This window comes from Castanea sativa, chromosome 3, assembly GCF_040712315.1.
Source record: "Castanea sativa cultivar Marrone di Chiusa Pesio chromosome 3, ASM4071231v1".
NCBI lineage: Eukaryota > Viridiplantae > Streptophyta > Magnoliopsida > Fagales > Fagaceae > Castanea > Castanea sativa.
The window spans coordinates 48,522,480-48,543,794 of NC_134015.1; positions in this window are offsets into that span (position 1 = coordinate 48,522,480).

Sequence of the window (21,315 nt, forward strand, 5' to 3'; positions counted from 1 at the left end):
TGGGACAAATTAACACGAAATAGAATTTTATGGGACTAGGATGGGGCAAGACAAAATCATGCGGGATGAGGGTGAAGATTCCATCATTTGGCCTCGTCCTTCTCTATTGTCATCCCTAATTCCATCCAATCTCAAGTGTAAACAAAAGTTATCATTATATCATCTTGATCTACTGTGGCAGTGAAGGATGGTCTTGATTTTGGGTCTGGGCTAAGAGATAAGCTGGAGAGAGCTAGCCATGGCGGATTAGCTGCTCTTTCATTCTATCATTTTGATCAATCTCCTCTTTAACCCTCTTAGATCCTATAATCTCTCTCTTTGATCTATATTTTCTATGCTAAATTTGTTATAATTCAATGGGTCTACCGTCTCTGTTTGGGTTTCAATAATTCAATGGCTTTATGTTGGGTCTTGTGCAAATCGGTTTGTCTTCAGCTTTAGATGAATTTTCTAACTGGAAATAGTTGGTCTTTAATGTCGTTTAATGAAAATGTTAATGGGACACGTGGCAAATTTTTAAAAAGAAAATCTAATGTACTGCACCTAAGTTTTATCCTATATATACATGTGCGTGTATATATATATATATATATATATATATATATATATATATATATTAAAAAGATGTGCAGGATACAGATCCCACCTCCTCCATTTATTGTAACTTGTATGTCTATATATATATATATATATATATATATATATATAGACATACAAGTTACAATAAATGGAGGAGGTGGGATCTGTATCTATATATATATATATATATATATACAAGTTACAATAAATGGAGGAGGTGGGATCTGTATCCTGCACAGCTTTTTTAAAATACACCATAAAGCGCAACGAAGTCACAGTAGTGTCTTTCTCAACAAAAAAAAAAAAGAAAAAAGTCAAGGAAGTGTTTATCTATAATTTAATTTTAAATAAAAATGTTACACGTCATATACAAAACAAGCAAAATATTTGACATGCATCACTTTTGGTAATTTAATTTCTCCTTGATTAAGGACTATGAAATGGAAATCTATCATATATATTTATGATTTGTCTTTTAAAGTCAAATACCGCCATGTGCTTTTTTTTTTTCTTTTTTTCTTTTTTTCTATTTTGAACTTTGGCTATTTTATGAGGAAAATTAAACAAATGCATGATAAGTTATAATTGACAAAACATAAAATGGAATATAAAAAGTGGTAAAAGTGATTTGTATGCATATATTGGCTAATTGTTGATGTGTTTTAAATTAATTTCAACAGAAAGAGGCTGAGGCCTACTATTCACAGACATGCATTTGTTGAAAACTTCAAATGAAGAAGAGGAACAGGTAATGATACATCACATTTATATTTCTTTTAAATATCATAATCTAAATTAGTTGTATAAATCCACTTTTATTAAAATCTGGCAAAGACAATCTTTTTTTTTTAATTGGTAGCAAAGACTATTTTGGATCCCTTTATTTTATAAATTAAAAAAAGATGGTCATTAAAATGATTTGGGTACCTTCAAATTCATATTTTGATCACTGGCTTCATTGGTGGGTTTCTCTTTCCAATAATTTTTGGGGAACAACTTCAAAAATTATATCAATACGATTTCTCATATCAATTTATCCCTCTTCTCATTTTCACAAAAATATATTACCACACTATACTTTTACAAATATTTAGACACTTCAATACTTTTCAAAAAAAAAAAACTCATGTGATGCCACAGATCAGCAATGGAAATGTTAAAGGAATTAATTAGGTGTTGTAGATTTTTCTTCTTCTTTTTGTGTGTAAAGTTGTTAAATGCAAATAGAAACACTTCTTCATCTTCAGCTTATTCTCTTTTTCCGTGAGATTAATACTTACAAAGTGTATGTATTGTTTTGTTTATGAAATTCATTGACCATCAATGGGGTTTATGAAATTCATTGACCATCAATGGGGTTTATGAAATTCATTGACCATCAATGGGGTTTATGAATTCCATTGACTGTTCAGCACTTTTAAGCAGGAATCAAGAGCTGCTAAGTACAGTTTGGGTTGCCGCACCACCACAAACTAAATATGCTTTGACATGATTTTTACTATTTATCAATCATTAAATATGGTTTTACATGATTTTTATCAATCATTAATTTTCTAATAAAGAATAATGACAATCAAGAATAAGGATACACTTTACTCAAAAAAAAAGAAAAAAGAATAAGGATACACTAAAAATATAGTATATAAAGAGGTATTCAACAATCTTCCAAAGATACAAAATTCTCATCAAAGCACAATTGGTACATTACAAAATAATAATTTTTTATTTAGGTGTTATCATTTTATATTTGATAGCTATTATACCAATACAATTTATTCATTTTGTTATTATAATTATTATTTATTTCGTTATTGTTTATCTGGTCAAATATATATTCTATAAGTTTATGATAAAACTATGCAACGCACGAACCTTTAAGTAATCATATATTATATACTATATAATAAAAGTTGGATTTAGTAGCTGTGATTGCGCCAAGTGGCTTTACCAAATTACAAATTTTTTTTGAATAAAAACAATTTTTTAGAAAGAGATAATAACTTATTTGTTCTTATCAATTTTTTTAGATAAAATAACAACAAATGTTATAACAAAACATGTAACATATATCTAAGTTTCAATTGATAGAGACAACAACTTATTTATTCTTATTAACTTCTTTATATAATATAATAATAAGTGTTTTAACAAAACATGGTATCTAAGTTTCAGTTGATAGAGACAACAATTTATTTGTTTTTATCAATTTCTTTAAATAAAGCAACAGTAAGTATTTTTACAAAATATGCAACATACATCTAAGTTTCAGTTGATAAAGACTACAACTTATTTGTTTTTATTAATTTCTTTAGGTAAAGTAACAATAAATGTTTTACCGAACAAGTAACATACATCTAAATTTCAGAAATTTAAATCCTACTCCAACTAAAAATCTATTATCAAAATTTCAAAACTTATATATATTCACCAATGGTCTTTCATAGGATCTCTCTTACACCCCACGCTTTTTTTTCTTTTTTTTATGAGTTGCAACTTACACATATGCAAGTAACAATAATATGCAAGTATTAGAAAAGATTTAACTACTTGAGTTCAAATCATCCTCTTCATTAATAAATAAGGAATTATAAAAAAATAGAAAAGTTTTTGTAAGGACCAAAAACGCATAAACTCAACTTAGAGACTTCCCTGTTTGTTTATTCACTAAAGGTCCCCATACAATACATTTGGTAGAGAGGGTTCAACAACAAAAAGTCCCCCTCTGTAATTTCCTGGTTCCTATTTATATCATTCGTTCCTTTCATCGTGGCCTTACACCTCACAATTTACTATCTTTTTCCCTTTGACACCTGTCGTCGGTAATGGAGCAGAGTTCTACTTTGCGTTCAGCACTGTTTCAGGTCATATCTACATTAATGCAACGGATTGAGTTGGTACCTTCTAATTAATGCGGCCAGAATGGTTGTTGCCAAGCATTCAATGCAACCCTTTAAATTGGCTTGCCACCTTTGGATATTTGCAACCCTTACGTCAGCAGCGCCCATGCTACTTCATCTTCGGGTATCTCCAGGTAACTTCCCTTACTCCTTTACTTCGTCTTGCTTGATGTATGTCGGCCTTCCTTTCTTCGGGTCTTCGGGTTCTTGGGTCCTCGGAACCTCACAACAGCCCCTTTAACACTTGAGTTATTAACAATCAATTAATAACCAAGTTTTAACTTCTCCTACATGCTTCTTACCTTCCCTTTGTTTTCACACGTACAGCCGTCCTTTCACTGCCCCATGACCCGCATCTGGCGCCTCGTATCCCACAATGGAGCATTTATGGAGTCTGGCGCTTCTTTTCCCGCGCACGTTCTACGGCTGGATGGGTAATGTACGGCTTAGATCCTGCTCTCAATTATGAGCGGGAAATTTACCGCTCCTTTTTCTTTTACCCCACCCCTATAAAAGCAAACCTTTTGGCTGGATGAAGCTCATTTTGGCATTCTGAAGGATTGAAAGAAGAGTGAGCTCCCGAGGACCATCCTTAAGCGATCTTCAGAGGTGTGTTCATCTTCCTTTCGTTTCTCTCTATTTGCTTGATTTTCTCCTCTTGCCGCGGGGATTAATGGGTAGGTACGCTAAGCTAGTAAACACAGACGAGGCGAAAGCCGCCTTTAAAAACCGATATAGGATTCCCGATGACGTAGATATTACGTATTGTGAGGAAGAAGAGATTCCGCTTGTGTCTCGGCTGAATCCGTTTTGATTCCGATGATTGCCTTTATCGAGGGGGGCATGGAAATTCCTATGGGTAGAGTAACTAGGGACTTTCTAATAGACTTTCTAATAAACTATAGGCTTACCCCCTCGCAATGTTTCCCAAATATCCTTAGAATGTTAGGATGTACAGACGCTCTTAACCGGAAAATGGGGACCAATCTAACCTGGCATGATGTAAATTGGGTATATAACTGCCAAAAAGGGGACCAGACTAAACACTATATAAAGTGTAGGATCCCCTCCGTTAGGTTGATTTCTTGTCTACCTGATTCAAGCAAAGGGATGGATGAAGATTACCTTGTCATCTCGGGCAACTGGCATGACGGTTTACACTGCCCTACCCGAGAAGGGGTGCCAGGTTGGGTTCCCGAGGACTAACTTAGTACTTAGGATTGACCGAAATCCTTTTATATGCTTTGTACTACTTAACGTATTTATTCTTATCGATTTCGTACCTCATTACAGACAATTATCATACCGCTCCGAACTTGTCTGCTGTGAACCGTGCCGATCTAAACAGGATTCTTCGATCAGAGATATTTATACACCGGGACGGACAACTCCGAGCAGCCCACATCATCCTCGGATACATGCCATCCACCAAACGTTTCCAAAGCCCGAAGAACGTGATAAGAGCAAGGGACCTACGACTAGCTCAAATTGACGTTGCGGCCCCGGGATTCCTACTGCCCGCACCTCCACCTGTAGGAACTCAAGACGCACAACTTCCTGCACCACTTGCCGCCCAATTGCTTTATCCTCCTTTGGAGCAAGCTGATAATCTTGTTACTGAGGATAGAGCTGCCACACCCGAGCCAAATCTTTCCGAGGTGACAGAAAGGGATTTTGAAGTATTCTACCACCTAGACGCTCCTTCCAGTTCCAACCCGTTGACCAGCGCAATGGGTTTCCAAGAAAAAGAGCCCGACCTGTTGCCCTTATTGCAGGCGCACGCAGGCGACTCTTCACCGGCGATGCCAGTCCCTCCTCGTCTAGTCACTCCAGCTGTTACTCGTGCGCCTTCCTCGGAGGCGACGGACAAAAAATGAAAAAGAGGCCAAAGTAACAAGAATGTGATAGAAATCGAAGAAGGGGAGAATCTCGACCCTTCTGCTAAAGATACCAGGGCTGGGAAAGCCCTTTCCAAAAAAGTTGCTCCTACTGGTTCATCGAAGGATATCAGCAGTGAGTCTACAAAGAAGGCGTCAGCCTGGCGACCCAACTTCACATTAAGCTCGGGTAACCCTGTCTTGGATGACGCCAACTTGAGGGATCCGAATAAGGGAAGTTCGAGCTTGGTGGCTGAATGTTTGGAGAAGGCTCTATGCCTTCCTGAAGACATGGCTGAGTTGCGGTCATTCCGCAAAAGAGAAGTTTTCCTGTCTTTAAAGCAGGATTTAGCCAAGGTATTTCCTAAATCTTTGCACATTTTGCTTATGAACTTAACTGTTTGTTATGATTGACTCTGTTAATTCTGATGCATCATAGGCGGTCCAGGCTTCTTTTATGGCCGAAGAGTGGGTAGACCATTCGCTGGATCTAGTCCGAAAAGCCGAGCATAATGCCGAGGCGGCAGTGAGGGCACAAAAAGAAGCTGAGTTAAACTTAAAGGAAACCCTCACTCGCTTGTCTGAGGTAGAAAAAGCCCACAAGAACGCTGAGGCTGCTCTTCAAAGCTACGAATCACAAGCAAACCTTGCTCTTGAGGCTCAAAAGCAGGCTCAAAATAGGCTTGCTCTTGTTGTTGTTGAGCTTAAGCAGGTGCAAGGGAAGCTGGCCACTAAGGAATAGGAGCAGGCCGCAGCAGAACAAGTAGCATATGATGCTGGAATGAAAAAGGCTTCGGATAGCTTGGCTGCCGAACTCAAAGGGGTTGCTAGGGCGTTCTGTTTGGAGGTATGGGGTCATGCTTTGGATGCTGCTGGGGTAGCTGCCGATGCTGAACTTCGGGCTCCAGATAGTGTTTACTATCCCACGGCATTACGACTTGCTCCTGCTCCCCCCATGCCACCAAGTGAACCAGCTGCGCCTATTTCTGCTCCTGACTCCTCTGATGCGCCCGCCACAAAAAATCCTTCTCCTACAGCCCAAATCGTGGAAGAAGTTGTTGAGGGTGATTTGACTGAGGAGCCCGTAAAGAAGAAGAAAAAAGACAAAGAACCCGAGAAGAGAAAGGACAAGCAGCCTGTTGCTTAATTAGTTTATTGTAGTTATCCTCTTCTGTTGTTTGTTTTTTTGTTGTTTTTGTTTTTATACGGATGTAAGGGGTTATTAATTGCTCCAGTTTTGTAACAAAGACTTTTTAAGAAATCAATATTAGCCTTTCTCTTTTTTGTTTCGTGTACAACTCTTATTACAATGCGATGCCATCCAACTGTCACTTTGCAAGCATTCAGATAAAAGCTTACTTTGAATTAAAAATTATAATATCACTTCAAAATTGTTGATTACACTTGTGATTTTAAGAAACACAAAAAGTTTAGCATGAACACCATAATTTCGCTACTTAACCCTTTTTGTTATTTTTTAACGCTTGAAAGAGAAGGCATGAGATTCAATGTGCTAATGAGCAACAAGGCCTAATGGTTTGTTTATGCTAATGCTTAGCTGCGTGAAATTCCTTAGCCTTGATCTTGTTGGATTTATGACTATTGAATTATGGTCCGCGGAATCGAAGAAGAACAAAAATCAGTTTTGCACTTATATTTGTGCAAGTGGTTAACTTCTCTTAGACTTGTGGCCCGAGGAGCCGAACAAGAACTAAGGTCAATTTAACACTTGTGTTTTTGCAAGTGATTAATTTCTCTTAGACTTGGGGCCCGAGGAGCCGAACAAGAACTAAGGTCAGTTTAACACTTGTGATTTTTGCAAGTGATTAATTTCTCTTAGACTTGTGGCCCGAAGAGCCGAACAAGAACTAAGGTCAGTTTAACACTTGTGTTTTTGCAAGTGATTAATTTCTCTTAGACTTGTGGCCCGAGGAGCCGAACAAGAACTAAGGTCAGTTTAACACTTGTGATTTTTGCAAGTGATTAATTTCTCTTAGACTTGTGGCCCGAGGAGCCGAACAAAAACTAAGGTCAGTTTAACACTTGTGTTTTTGCAAGTGATTAATTTCTCTTAGACTTGTGGCCCGAGGAGCCGAACAAGAACTAAGGTCAGATTAACACTCGTGTTTTTGCAAGTGATTAATTTTTCTTAGACTTGTGGCCCGAGGAGCCGAACAAGAACTAAGGTCAGTTTAACACTCGTATTTTGATTGATGCAGAATTGATACGAATGGAAACCATGCACACACATCTTTAGCACAAAAGGAAACTCTTTTCTCAATAATAATAATGTCGTAAGTTATTTACATTCCATGGGTGAGGAATCACCCTTCCATCCAGATCTTCCAAACGATAAGCCCCTATACCTGCTAATGAGGTAATTTTATACGGCCCCTCCCAATTAGGACCCAACTTTCCCCAAGCAGGATTTTTTGCTACCCCCACTACTTTTCTCAGTACCAAGTCTCCTGGTACCAAGGGCCTGGACCTAACTCCCTTGTCGTATGTCTGCTTAAGCTTATGCTGATAGCTGCCCATCTTCACATTGGCTATTTCTCTCCTTTCCTCAATAGTATTCAAACAATCATACATCCTATCGTGATTGCTTGCTTCGTCATACTGGTCGGACTTCAGGGTGGGAAAACCCGATTCTAATGGTATTATAGCTTCCATTCCATACGTCATTGAAAAGGGAGTCTCGCCTGTCGATCTTCGGGGTGTAGTGCGATAAGCCCATAATACATGAGGCAATTCTTCTACCCAGCCTCCTTTAGCATCATCCAATCGTTTCTTCAAACCTGCCAAGATGACTTTATTTGTTGCTTCGGCCTGACCATTTCCTTGAGGATAAGCCGGTGTTGAATATCCATTTCTGCGCAGTACCGTCGGAAAGCCTTGCTATCAAATTGAAGTCCATTATCAGAAATCAAGGTATGAGGGACTCCGAAGCGAGTTATGATATTTTTCCAGATGAATTTCTTGGCATCCACATCCCTAATGTTGGCTAGTGGCTCGGCCTCCACCCATTTCGTGAAATAATCCGTGCCGACAATGAGCCATCTCCTATTGCCTGGTGCCCGAGGAAAAGGTCCTACGATATCTAAACCCCACTTAGCGAAGGGCCATGGGCTGGATAACGGATTTAAGTTACCCCCTGGTTGATGTATGCTGGGCGCAAACCTTTGACATTGATCACATTTCTTGGCATAATCTTGAGAGGTTCTCTGCATGCTCGGCCACCAATACCCTTGGGTCATGGCTCTATGAGCTAGTGATCTTCCTCCAGTATGACTCCCACACACACCTTCATGCAATTCTTCCAGCAGAGGTTCCACGGCTTCAGGATGTACGCAAAGCAGGTACGGCTCGGCATAGGAACGTCTATAGAGTTTTTGCTCCTCTGATAGCTAGTAACGGGGAGCGCTTCTTCGTACCTTCTCGGCCATTGTTCTATCCTCAGGTAGTATTCCGTGCTGCAAGAAAGCTATAATTGGGTTCATCCAGCTTGGACCAACATGAACGCTGTGAACCCGTACTGCCGAGATGCTGGTCAAGCTAGAGGTCAGTAAATCCTCCACCATGACCATACGTGGTAATTTCGAACCCAGTGAAGTGGCTAACATCGCTAATGAGTCAGCATGAGAGTTATGTCCCCTTGGGACTTGTTGTACCTTGAAACTTTCAAACAAACCCAACACCCCTTGAACTCGTTTGAGATAGCTTTTCATTCGTTCATCTTTTGCCTCAAATTCTCCATTAACTTGCCCTACTACCAATCGGGAATCACAATACAACCTCACTACCTTTCCTCCCAAGTGTTTAACCATTTGGGCGCCCACCAAGAGAGCCTCATACTCGGCCTCATTATTAGTGGCTGAGAATCCCAACCTCAATGACTTTTCAATGACTAGCTTTTCAGGAGATATTAGCACGACTCCAACCCCGGCTCCTTTTCGATTTGACGCCCCATCCGTGTAGACTTCCCAAGGAGTGACGTTTTCCAGCCTAATGGACATTACTGTCATCATGGTACCTTCGTGATTAATCTGACCTTCTGTGAACTCGGCCACGAAGTCGGCAAGGATTTGCCCTTTGATAGCTGTCCGAGGCATATACTTGATATCATAAGCTCCTAGTTTGGTTCCCCACTTTGCTACACGACCCGTGTAATCCGACTTCCTCATGATAGCTTGCAGAGGCAATTGAGTGAGTACTACTACGGTGTGAGCTTGAAAGTAATTGGGCAATTTCCTTGTTGCATGCACCACGGCTAGAAGCGCTTTTTCCAAAAGTAGGTATCGCTGTTCTACTTCCTGTAAAGACTTGCTGATATAATATATCGGCTTCTGGACCCCATCATCATTCCGTATTAAGACAAGACTTACGGAGTGATTTGTGACGGCTAGGTAAGCATATAACACTTCTTCCTTCTCGGGCGTTGATAATATCGGTGGTCTAGATAGGTATTGCTTTAAGTCCTCAAAAGCCAAGTTGCATTCATTAGTCCACCGGAAATCTTTCCACTTGTGCAAAAGGCGATAAAATGGGCGGCACCTGTCCACAGACCGAGATATGAACCTGTTCAAGGCTGCAATCATACCAGCTAACTTCTGCACTTCTTTCGGATTCTGAGGGGGATGCAAGCCTAAGATAGCCTTAATTTGATCGGGATTAACTTCAATTCCCCGATGAGTGATCATGTACCCTAAAAACTTTCCCGAGCCCACTCCGAAGGAACACTTTGATGCATTCAAGCGTAACTTATACTTTCTTAACACCGAGAAGGTCTCCTGCAAATCTGTCAAATGGTCTTCTGTCCTCTTACTTTTAATTACCATGTCATCGATATAAGCCTCCATATTACGCCCCAACTGCGCATTAAACATTCTAGTCACCATTCGTTGATAAGTGGATCCTGCATTCTTTAGACCAAAAGGCATCACTCGGTAATGGTAGTTACCATTAGGGTCACGAAAAGCCGTCTTCTCCTGATCATTCAATGACAAAGGGATCTGATGATACCCTTGGAATGCATCCAAGAAGCTCATTCGGGGGTGCCCCACAGTTGCATCCACCAATTGATCAATTCTGGGTATAGGGAAAGGATCCTTGGGACATGCCTTATTCAGATCTGTAAAGTCAATACAGGCTCTCCATTTCCCATTCTTCTTTTTCACCACAACAGTATTGGCCAGCCACTCAGGATAGAAGATCTCCTTGATCACACCAGCTTGCTTTAGCTTACTAACCTCCTCCTTAACTGCCTCTGCGTGTTCTTGAGATGCTCGCCGAGGAGGCTGCTGCCTAGGCGTCGCATGGGGGTTAATATTCAAATGGTGGCAAATAACTTCTGGATTAATTCCTGGTACGTCATAAGTCGTCCATGCAAAAACATCAATATTATCCCGTAAGAATTGAACCAACTCTTCTCTTTCCTGTATCGGTAGCCTAGATCCGACTTGAAAATATTTCTCTTTATCTACCCCAATAACTACCTTGGCTAGCTGCTCAGCAGAGCCTTCATCCTCATCTAGGCCGACTTCCCGAACAGCCTCCTTTAATTGCTATGATGTCTCAAGATCTTCCCCTTCCAACGATCCTCGGCCTGTTCGAATAGTGGCAGACGTTAGACATTGCCTGGCTACCATTTGACTGCCATGTAATATTCCCACGTTTCCTCGTATAGGGTACTTCACTATTACATGTAAAGTAGATGAGACTGCCTCCATTGCATGCAGCCAAGGCCTAGCCAAAATGGCCGTGTACGGAGAGTATGCCATAACAACTATGAAGTTTACCTGTACTTCGGAACCCTCCACCTGCACAGGCAACCTAATCATTCCCCGCGGGATCACCTGGTTTCCATCAAAACCGACCAACGGATGGTCGTATTTTTCCAAATCTTCTTGTTTCAACTTTAATCCATTGAATAGGTCCGGATACATAATCTCGGCACCACTTCCATCATCCACCAAGACTCGTTTCACATCATATCCCCCGATACGAACCGTAACGACCAGGGCGTCATCGTGGGGTTGAAACGTGCCCTCTTTATCCTTATCAGAAAATCCCAATATGGGCGTCACCGAGGACCTCATTCTTTTGTTTGCTTGATGACTCTCTTCTACGCCCTCATTCCCACACTTGTTTTGAACGGCCATGACCCGAGAAAGTTTCCCAAATTCTCCTCTCGGCTGGGTCAAGATGACGTTAATAGTGCCTAGAGATGGTTGAGGGGAATGACCCCAATATTTCCGAGTGCCTAGTTGTTCCTTTTTCCCATCCGGCTTTGCCAATAAGTGGTTGATCTTCCCGGCCTTAATCAATTGATTCAAATGATCGCGCAGTGTCCGACACTCCTCCGTGGTGTGTCCCTTATCTTGATGATAATGACAGTGGAGATTCTGATTTCTCATAGCTGCATCGCCATTCATTTTGTTGGGTGGCCGGAAGTATGGCTCGTGCCGAATCTTCTCCAATATATGATGCACGGGTTCCTTGAATAGGGAATTAATTAGAGGCATTTCGGCAATCATCGGGCGGCTTGAAAAGTTTCGTTTAGGCCGACTATCTTGAAACCCCCCTCCCCGAGGATCTTTCCTTTCCAGATACATTTTCATCTTTCCTTTGCTTTGCAACTGGTCCTCTTCTACCCGTTTATACTTGTCTATCCGGTCCATGAGTTGACGCATATCTACCGCGGCCTTCATCGTCAAAGACTTCCTTAACCCATGCTCCGTGGGAAGGCCCACTTTGAAAGTTCTCACAGCTACGCTCTCCACATCTCCGTCAACTTCATTATACATTTCCCAATACCGATCGGAATAGGTCTTAAGTGTCTCACCTTCCCTCATAGTCATGGACAATAGAGCATCCAAGGGTTTAGGAATCCTCGCACACGTTATGAACCTAGCTCCAAATGCCCTAGTCAACTCTTCAAAAGACCTCAGAGAACCTTCAGCCAGAGCATCAAACCACCTTATGGCCACGGGCCCCAAACTAGAGGGAAAAACTCTGCACATCAACGCCAAATTGTGTGAGTAAACGGCCATCTTTTGACTAAAATGACTGACGTGTTCCACAGGATCAGTCCGCCCGTTGTACATGGTAAAAATGGGCTGAGAAAACCTACGAGGCAGTTTCGCCCTATTAATCCCGATCACGAAAGGGGATTTGGCGATTTGCCTTAGGGCTTTACCCATTGCATCGCTTCCATCATCATGATATATCCCCTCGGTAGCTGGCCTGGCCATCTCCCTCTCCTTCTTTGCCCTAACACCCGAAGATACGCTGACACGGGTTGCACTCCGAGTAGGCTCAAACACTGGGGGCTCACTTCCTCCAAGGTTCGCTTCCGAGCTATCACTGGAGTCACAGGCATGACTCTTACATCTTCGTTTTCTACTATCTACACGCTTGCGCAAGTAAGCTATTTCAGATTGCATTTGGTGCAACATCTCATCGCGAGATATGTGCCCCTCAGTTGGTGATCGTTGTTCAGCCCCCCGTCTACTATCGTGTGCTTCCGCCACCGCTGAGATATGTCCCTTCCCTTTTCCTTGCTGGAAACCTGCAGTTACATCCCTGCTTCGGGAATTCACTGATTCTTCCCCTTCTAAATACACCTCCGCCATATACTTCTAAATGGAATGTGTCACGTTGTTGTTCCCACAGACGGCGCCAATTGTAAGGACCAAAAACGCATAAACTCAACTTAGAGACTTCCCTGTTTGTTTATTCACTAAAGGTCCCCATACAATACATTTGGTAGAGAGGGTTCAACAACAAAAAGTCCCCCTCTGTAATTTCCTGGTTCCTATTTATATCATACGTTCCTTTCATCGTGGCCTTACACCTCACAATTTACTATCTTTTTCCCTTTGACACCTGTCCGTCGGTAATGGAGCAGAGTTCTACTTTGCGTTCAGCACTGTTTCAGGTCATATCTACATTAATGCAACGGATTGAGTTGGTACCTTCTAATTAATGCGACCAGAATGGTTGTTGCCAAGCATTCAATGCAACCCTTTAAATTGGCCTGCCACCTTCGGATATTTGCAACCCTTACATCAGCAGCGCCCATGCTACTTCATCTTCGGGTATCTCCAGGTAACTTCCCTTACTCCTTTACTTCATCTTGCTTGATGCATGTTGGCCTTCCTTTCTTCGGGTCTTCGGGTTCTTGGGTCCTCGGAACCTCACAGTTTTTATTTATAATTCTAATTACAGATATTATATATAAGGATAAATATACAAAATTATGCATTTTATATAATAATAATAATAATAATCATTCATTTAGTTAGAAACGAGTTCTAGAATTATGTAATAATAACTCATTTGGTTATTATTTCTCAAAAAAATAAAGAAAACTCACGATTAAAGCTGACCTTTACTAGTAAAAGCAAAAACCTCGTGTTGGAGAGTATAGGGTTTTGCCATATGGTGCATATCTTAAGAGTATCTTTATTTCGGCTTCTATTTCCACAAAGTGTGAATTTATATCAAAGTATTAGTTCAATGAATTAACCAATAATATATATACATATATATATATATATATTAATTATCTGTAGTTGTGCATTAATTATTTATATTACATGAATTTATATGATTATTTTTATAAACCCTATATAAAAAATAATTTTTAATTGAAATAATAATAATAAATTTAGAATATAATATTCTTTCTCATGTTTAGTTGCTGTGAAAGCAATTGACGCAAAAGCCATAAAAATTAAATACTTGTGAATTCATTAAAATTAAATGTGTGTATGTGTGTGTGTGTGTGCATGTAACTAACATTGTAATATTTATTCTATGTAATTAGAAAGATTTCTAATAGAATAATTATGTTTATTTTGTTATATTAATTATTTTAAGCATAATGAAATTTTGATATCATTTTTCTAAGATTTATATGAGAAGTAATTGAATTTTTTTTAATGTCAGAAACAATTGATTAGAAATTTAGAAGTGTGGTATTCTTGCTCAAATTTAGTTTTTTCGCAACAATTGAAACAATGTCCAACAAAAAGGGGAAAAAATTTAGTAAAACAATAAATAGTGTATAATTATTTTTTGAAGGATGTTTGCATTTTTTAGTAGGCATGAAACATGCTTATCTATATTAGCCACTATCTAATGCAATTTTCAATTTGTAAAAACATATATATATATATATATATATATATATATATATATATATATATATATAGTATGATCAAATCACTATACTATTCTTAGTGTCTTTCTATATTGTCTCTAAAAAAACTAAATATTACAATTTTTTATAAGGAAAATATTTGAAATAATTTTTTTGTACATTAATAGTTGGAAGTTGGGAATTTGAACCACGAATGTCTCTGTTGGAAAGATACCAATTAGTTAAATTATAAGATTTTTAGCAAAAGTTATTGAAATATGAAAGAAATCAATAAATAATAATAAGTTGTGCAAGAACTCAGTTTATAATTACAAAATATAGAGCATGTCCCTTATAGCTATAGAACTTGCACTTAGTGGCATTGGCGGGTCAAAATGGCCAAATACCAAAATATTTAGTAATTTATCATTATTTGTGAAATATTTAGCAATTTATTACAATTTTAAAACTCGAGTTTATGAAAATTGAGTTCCAAAAAATGTGACATAGTGACAAAAGTTGATTTAAAAATGCCACGTGGAACTCGAGTTTAGTTCTGTCTAATGTTTCCTTGAGATTACACGTAAAACTAGAAGAGGAAAAAAAATCTGAATTCTTATTATGTTTAAAGGCTAAACACCAGTCAAGAATACTTGTGCTATGCAGAAGGTCAAATTGTTGAGCTCCAAAAAACGGTGGGCACTTTCCGGGCTAACTTCTTGATTGTCTTCAGTCCAGGCAAGATATCATTCTCACTTGTTCACAACCATATTATATGTATGTATTCAGTTATTAAACTAACAAAAATCAATGCCTTCGGTACAATAAGAAACCCATCAAAGACTATAAGAACCCAAAAAACCCACTATTCTTCTATTCTCAAGAACTCATAAAAATGCATAAATTACAACTTATATATTCTGAAAATCACAACCAAATAAACCAAACAAAATCCATAGATTTAAACTAGAAAACCCAGGCCTAATTTTCGAAATACAACCATGAGAAATTTGTGAGATCGAAGAAGAGAAAGCACCAGTGTGTGCTGTGTTCAATTCGAAGAAGAGAAGCACCGTTGCGAAGAAATAAAGAAAGAAAGAAGCTGAAAGAAGAAATAGGCGAATGGAGAAAAACGAAAAAAAGAAAATAGAGAAAGAAGAAGAACCTGGAGAAAGAAAGAGAGAGAAAAAACGTCGGTCAAGAAAGAAGAGGCTTTCTTACCGGTTCCTCCAGTAAAAAAAAAAAAAAAGTGTGGGCACATGCTTGTGTAGTGTGGGTCCCACATGACTTCAAATTTCTAAAGAGCTCGAGTTTTATGTTACAAGTGACTCAGGCTTCTCAAACCAGAGTTCCACGTGGACTATTAAATTATAAAATGTCAGATCAGTTTTTGTTGTTGTGATATATTTTTTGAAATTTAATTTTCTTAAATTCAAGTTTTTTTTGTAAAATTTGAGTTTCAAAATAGTGGTATGCTGCTAATATTTCAAAAACAGTAGTAAATTACTAAATATTTTGAAAAAAAATCAAAAAATAGTATTTGGCCATTTTGGCTGGTATAGGCGCATGAATTGTACTATGAATATTGCTACAATTTTAGGAAGAAAACAAGCACAAAAATGGATTACTTTTCAGTATTAATACAAAAGTTCAACTGAACAAAAGTCTATTTTAGAGATTGTTTGGGATGGGATGAAATTTTTAGTTTATTTGCAATTTTAGCTTATTTTTACTAATATTTACAGATCACACTGCACTTTTTGATACTATTCATAAATTTCATTATATTATTTAACTTAATTTTCAAATTTTTTTTCTACTCAGCAAAAAATTTTCAGTTTCAGTTGAATAAGTTGTTCTTAAATGGACACTAATAACTCAATTTCAACTGCCTCAACCTCATTTAAAAGCAACCATTGATAGCTAATTCCCATAATACAGGTGCAAGAACAAGATTCATTCATTTCCGAGCAGCAGCAACATAAACAAAAAATCTGAGAACAAAAAGACTCGAGAAAGCTACTACTGCACTACAGCCCCTTATACCAAAAATAAGGAAGACAACCACAAGCTAAAAGAAAACTACATAAAATAATGAAAAGCTACCATCGTATTAAAAAAAAAAAAATCTTTAGACCACAATTTCATCTCCTTTAGTGACTCCCTCTTTGCCCACGGCGCTTTGAAACTACATCCACCCTAACAAGGAAATTTCTTCCATTCTTGGTTTACGGGTCAAACAAGTGAAGCAATGTGCTATAAGCACTCAGTGGATAACCTTTTCTCTTTCATCAGCATCTCCGTGCTCAACCTGACAAGTAAAGGAAGCAATTGAAATATTTCTTGCCTTGAAGTCAATGTAGCTACTGACAATTTACAAAAGTAGATAGCCAATTATTTTTTTAGAAATTATGTGAGTGAACAGTGAAGCTAATAGTTCAGATAATCATCAAGAAAATGTGGTAAAATACCATTAGCTTACTTCACCGTATCCACTTTTGATAAATTATTTCCTTTTTTTAAATCTGAAAATTTAGTAAGAGGTTAAGGGGATGCCCCCAAAGTTCACAAGAATATTGCATCCATTTTGATCTACCCAAGCTATAAATTGCAAGGGAACCTAGATGCATATAAGATGATTGATGCGGTTTGATGTTCAGGGTATCTATTGATCAACTCAAATGGGATTTCAACAGAAACAACAATCCAATGTTTTAGTGCAATTACCAAAAAATTTCTCACCTTCATGTGTCTATAAGAGTAATTATTCAATACTCCAGGAGTACAAATACATGGCATTTCCTCTTCTCACATAATAATAAGTTCCACTAAAAAATATCATGATGGGATCCCGATTCACCATTCATGGGAGAAGAGGGAAACCCATGTCTCTGTACTTCCGGAGTATCTAAACTTTTTTCCTTTTCTAGACACTATCGATTATAGAGAAGTAGTAACTATTTTTTTATATTATAAAATCTCTGTTAAGAACTCTCCGATAATTGCATTGAAGAAATGTCCATCAAAATGCCCTGATAGCCTCGTATGGAATTCAATATTCCCCCCTTATCTAAAAAGAAAGGGTGGGACAAAGGAAAAAAACTGATATTGCCCATTGTTTAATGGAAGATATTATTCTCCCTAAAGTGACTGAATATAAGCCATCTAGCTGACCAGGGGCGGTCCAACAAACTTTGAGGCCTAAGGCGATATATTTAAATGAGACATTTTGTTATTAATTAAATATTATTTAACTAATTTTCAATATCATAATTTTTATATAACAAAAATGCATTCTTTTGATATAAAGAGTGCTTGCTAGCTGAAGCATAGGGGTTATGTGGCCTTGCAAGGGCAATGGGAAAAGTATCAGCCTACGGACCTTTATTTGTTGCATATGGATCTCTCTTGTGATCTCCATGGAATTGAATAATGAAACTTTCTTTCCTTCCTCCCTTGATTTAAAGTCACAATTTTATGAATGAAACTAAGTTGTACAATTTTAGGTGAAATAATAATTTTGATTGTTATAAGTGCTTGTGGGGTGTGGAGGGCAAGGGTTGAGATTCAAGTCTCTAAAAATGAGGTTTACACATATACATACTTAGATTAGGCTAAAGTAGAATTTCTATCTTGTATAAAATAAAATAAAAATGATTGTTATACTTTTCATATATATAAAATTTATATCAATTTATAGATTAATTATGATTTTCCTTTACTATTAGGTTAAGATACAATGAGTTTCTTTTCTGGTATAAGTAAGATTCAAACCATAACACTTTATTTTAAGATGTGAGACTTTATCGATTGAACTAACTAAAATCCATGCCACATAAAATTATTAATTTTTGGTTAATAATTGCCACATAAGATGAAAAGGCACATTTCGCAAGTGCAAGTGTATTAGTATAGTGCACCATGTAAATAAACTAAGATTAAGCTTAGGAAATCAATTGTCACTTAACAAAGGATTTGGATTTCAATCCTGCCTACATAAAAATAAATAAATAAATAAAGATCAACCAATCGTCATAGAGCAAATGACATAAATTTAAATTCTATCATACCCAAAAAATATAAATAAATAAAATCAACTTAAGGAAAACAACTTTTTTTTAGACTACACCTGTTGCCACCTATCGTTATAATGTAATGGGGTGAAAGCGAACCACAGACGCATGCACCAATGGTGCCAAGCATAAGGAGCAATTAAATTTTTGCATTAAAATTTGTAGCTGTGTCCAGTGTAGACTAGGCAAAATTGTCAAAATCGGGATCCTACGTAGGATCGTGGGAGGTAGGTGGGATTGTAGATCGTAGGATCGGATCGTAAATTGTAAGATCCTACATTATTTGAGAAAAAAACAAAAAAATACACATTAGTATGTTAAATAATCACATAAATTATACATTAATTGATATAATTACCATACATTACTACATTCATATGTAAGCATCATTTAAAGAGGCCAAAAACCTCAAAATGTGACATTCTATTGGGATATTTTTTATTTGAGTCCAACTGACACTCCTTCTACATTAAAGTGGAAAAACTTGGTCTATTGAGATTTTTTTTTAGGTCCAACTGAGCCTTTTGTCAAGTTAAAGAAGATTACAAGAAATCAAAGTCGTTTGAGATCGTCAGAATCATACGATCCCTACCGATCATGAACGATTGTAAAGATCCAGATCATTTTGGGCAGGTGGGATCGTAAAATCGTAGAATCGTAGGATCCAATTCGAAATTTTGACAACCATGAGACTAGGGGACCACAATTTCCTATCTACAACATGGGGACAATTGTTTAGTTTACTAGTTTCAATTAATCTCATGAACCCAGGGTGATTTTATTAATTCATAGTTATTCATATACAGTGAACAAAGATACTTATTTCCGAAGAGGTACAATCAATATGAAGTGGAGTGATAACAAGAGAAAAACAATTTATTTTTTATGATTCAACCAAAAAAAAAAAAACACTTTATTTTTTATGAAAGGCTTGGTTAATATATGCTCTTAGTACATACATTAATCATTTAATCAGTCATTTTTAAAACGTTTAATGGAAAATTGAAAAAGTTGTAAAAAAAAAGTTAGTAATTTTTTCGTTTTTCTATAAAAAAATTTTTTCTTAAAATAGTTTATTAATATATGCCCTAAGTATATACTGTAGTAAAACTTTTTTTATGAATAAGAATTTCATTAAACAATAGAAAAACTGCACACAAAACAGGAAGAACCACCATCTCTAGGTCATGGGCAAAAGCGAAACTCTGGGACGTAAGAGATAGGGATCACTCCCACGTAATTTGATAGAATGCACATTTAGCGAGATTGTGACAAACAAAGGAAATAGAAAGTTAGTAAAGATATAAAATACAAACCAACTATCAAAAGAATCCAAAAAAGATCTTGTCTTAAAGAATAATATTCTCAATAGACAAGTTAGTAAATAAGATAGGGTTCTACAAAGGTTGTATGACATTGAGGCTGTCTTGTCCCCTTTGCACATCAAATGTTTTATACCAACTTCAATTGCTTTCCTCATTGCCACAAGAGCTTCGGTTGTTGATTTTTAAAATTTAATGAGACCTTATCTGTAAAGGATTTGGTTAGATTCTAAAGATTTAGATTTAAATATTTAGTATCATTTTTAATTGTGTTAGTAAACCGAGAACAAAACATGTTTAGTCTAGGTGTTAGGCAATGCTTAAAAGTATTTATTTCAAGGTTCAAGTCCAGCTAACTGCAAAACAAGGAAGTGAGTTTCTGCCTTACTTGACCGATCGAGAAATTAGACTTGACTGATCGAGAATCGCAAGAACAAAAATTCTGCAGATTTTTAAAACAGGCCCAAGCCCACGAAAACGTTTAAGGTTTCATTCTAACTTCTCTACATATAAAAGGGAAATCCTAGTTACGTTTTTCAGACTTTTTGGAAGACTTATGTGTTACTCTTTGTGAGATCTGAGAGGTTTTGTACCTTCTAACTACACAAGAATCTATCGGAGCAAGATCTACAATCAAGTATTGGTAAAACATAGTTGTTGCATCAAGATCATTACTAATGGTAATCTGAAACCTTTGAGTGGGATCTCAAAGTCACAAGCAAGGGTGTTTGTGTTGGTATAAATCCAAGAAGAGAAGGAGTCTGTGGATTCAGAGCTTGCACGTGGTTGTGTTAGTAAGTTACTATATGAGGTAGCAATAGATACATGGTTAAATCTAATTGTAAAAACTTCATTTCTCTTATAGTGGATTTACTTTACGTTGAGGATAGTTAGGTCAAATCCTCCCCAAGTTTTTACCTTGAAACGATTCATTTCATCGGTTTTCCTAGGTCATCATATCGTGGTGCAATTTATTTTTCGCTGCTTTGCATGATATAATTTATTTGTGTTTAACCTAGATTTGAATAATTAATCTAAGTAATCACTTAGTTAATATTTTAGGTTAAACAATCTACTTTAAGGGGTCTAAACGAACAAACAGATTTAAAACTTCTCTTTCTTGTTGCCTCATTAATGACATCGAGAGCTCTCAAACTATATCAGCCAAACTCGTTGATTATGGCATATGTATTGGATGATGCAAAGCAGAACTTACAATGTTTTAAGCAGTGAGCGTATACAAAGCTGCTCACATCTAACTAGATATGTAGAATAATAAGTCTGGTATAACAAATTTCAAAATTTTTACTACAATTGTTGAAATAGCAAGTTGTGATTCATTACAATAAAAGTAATGTTAGTGGTGAATTTATGTGAAATTATTTGTACGCTAATCAAAGTCCGTCACTTAAACAAATTGTA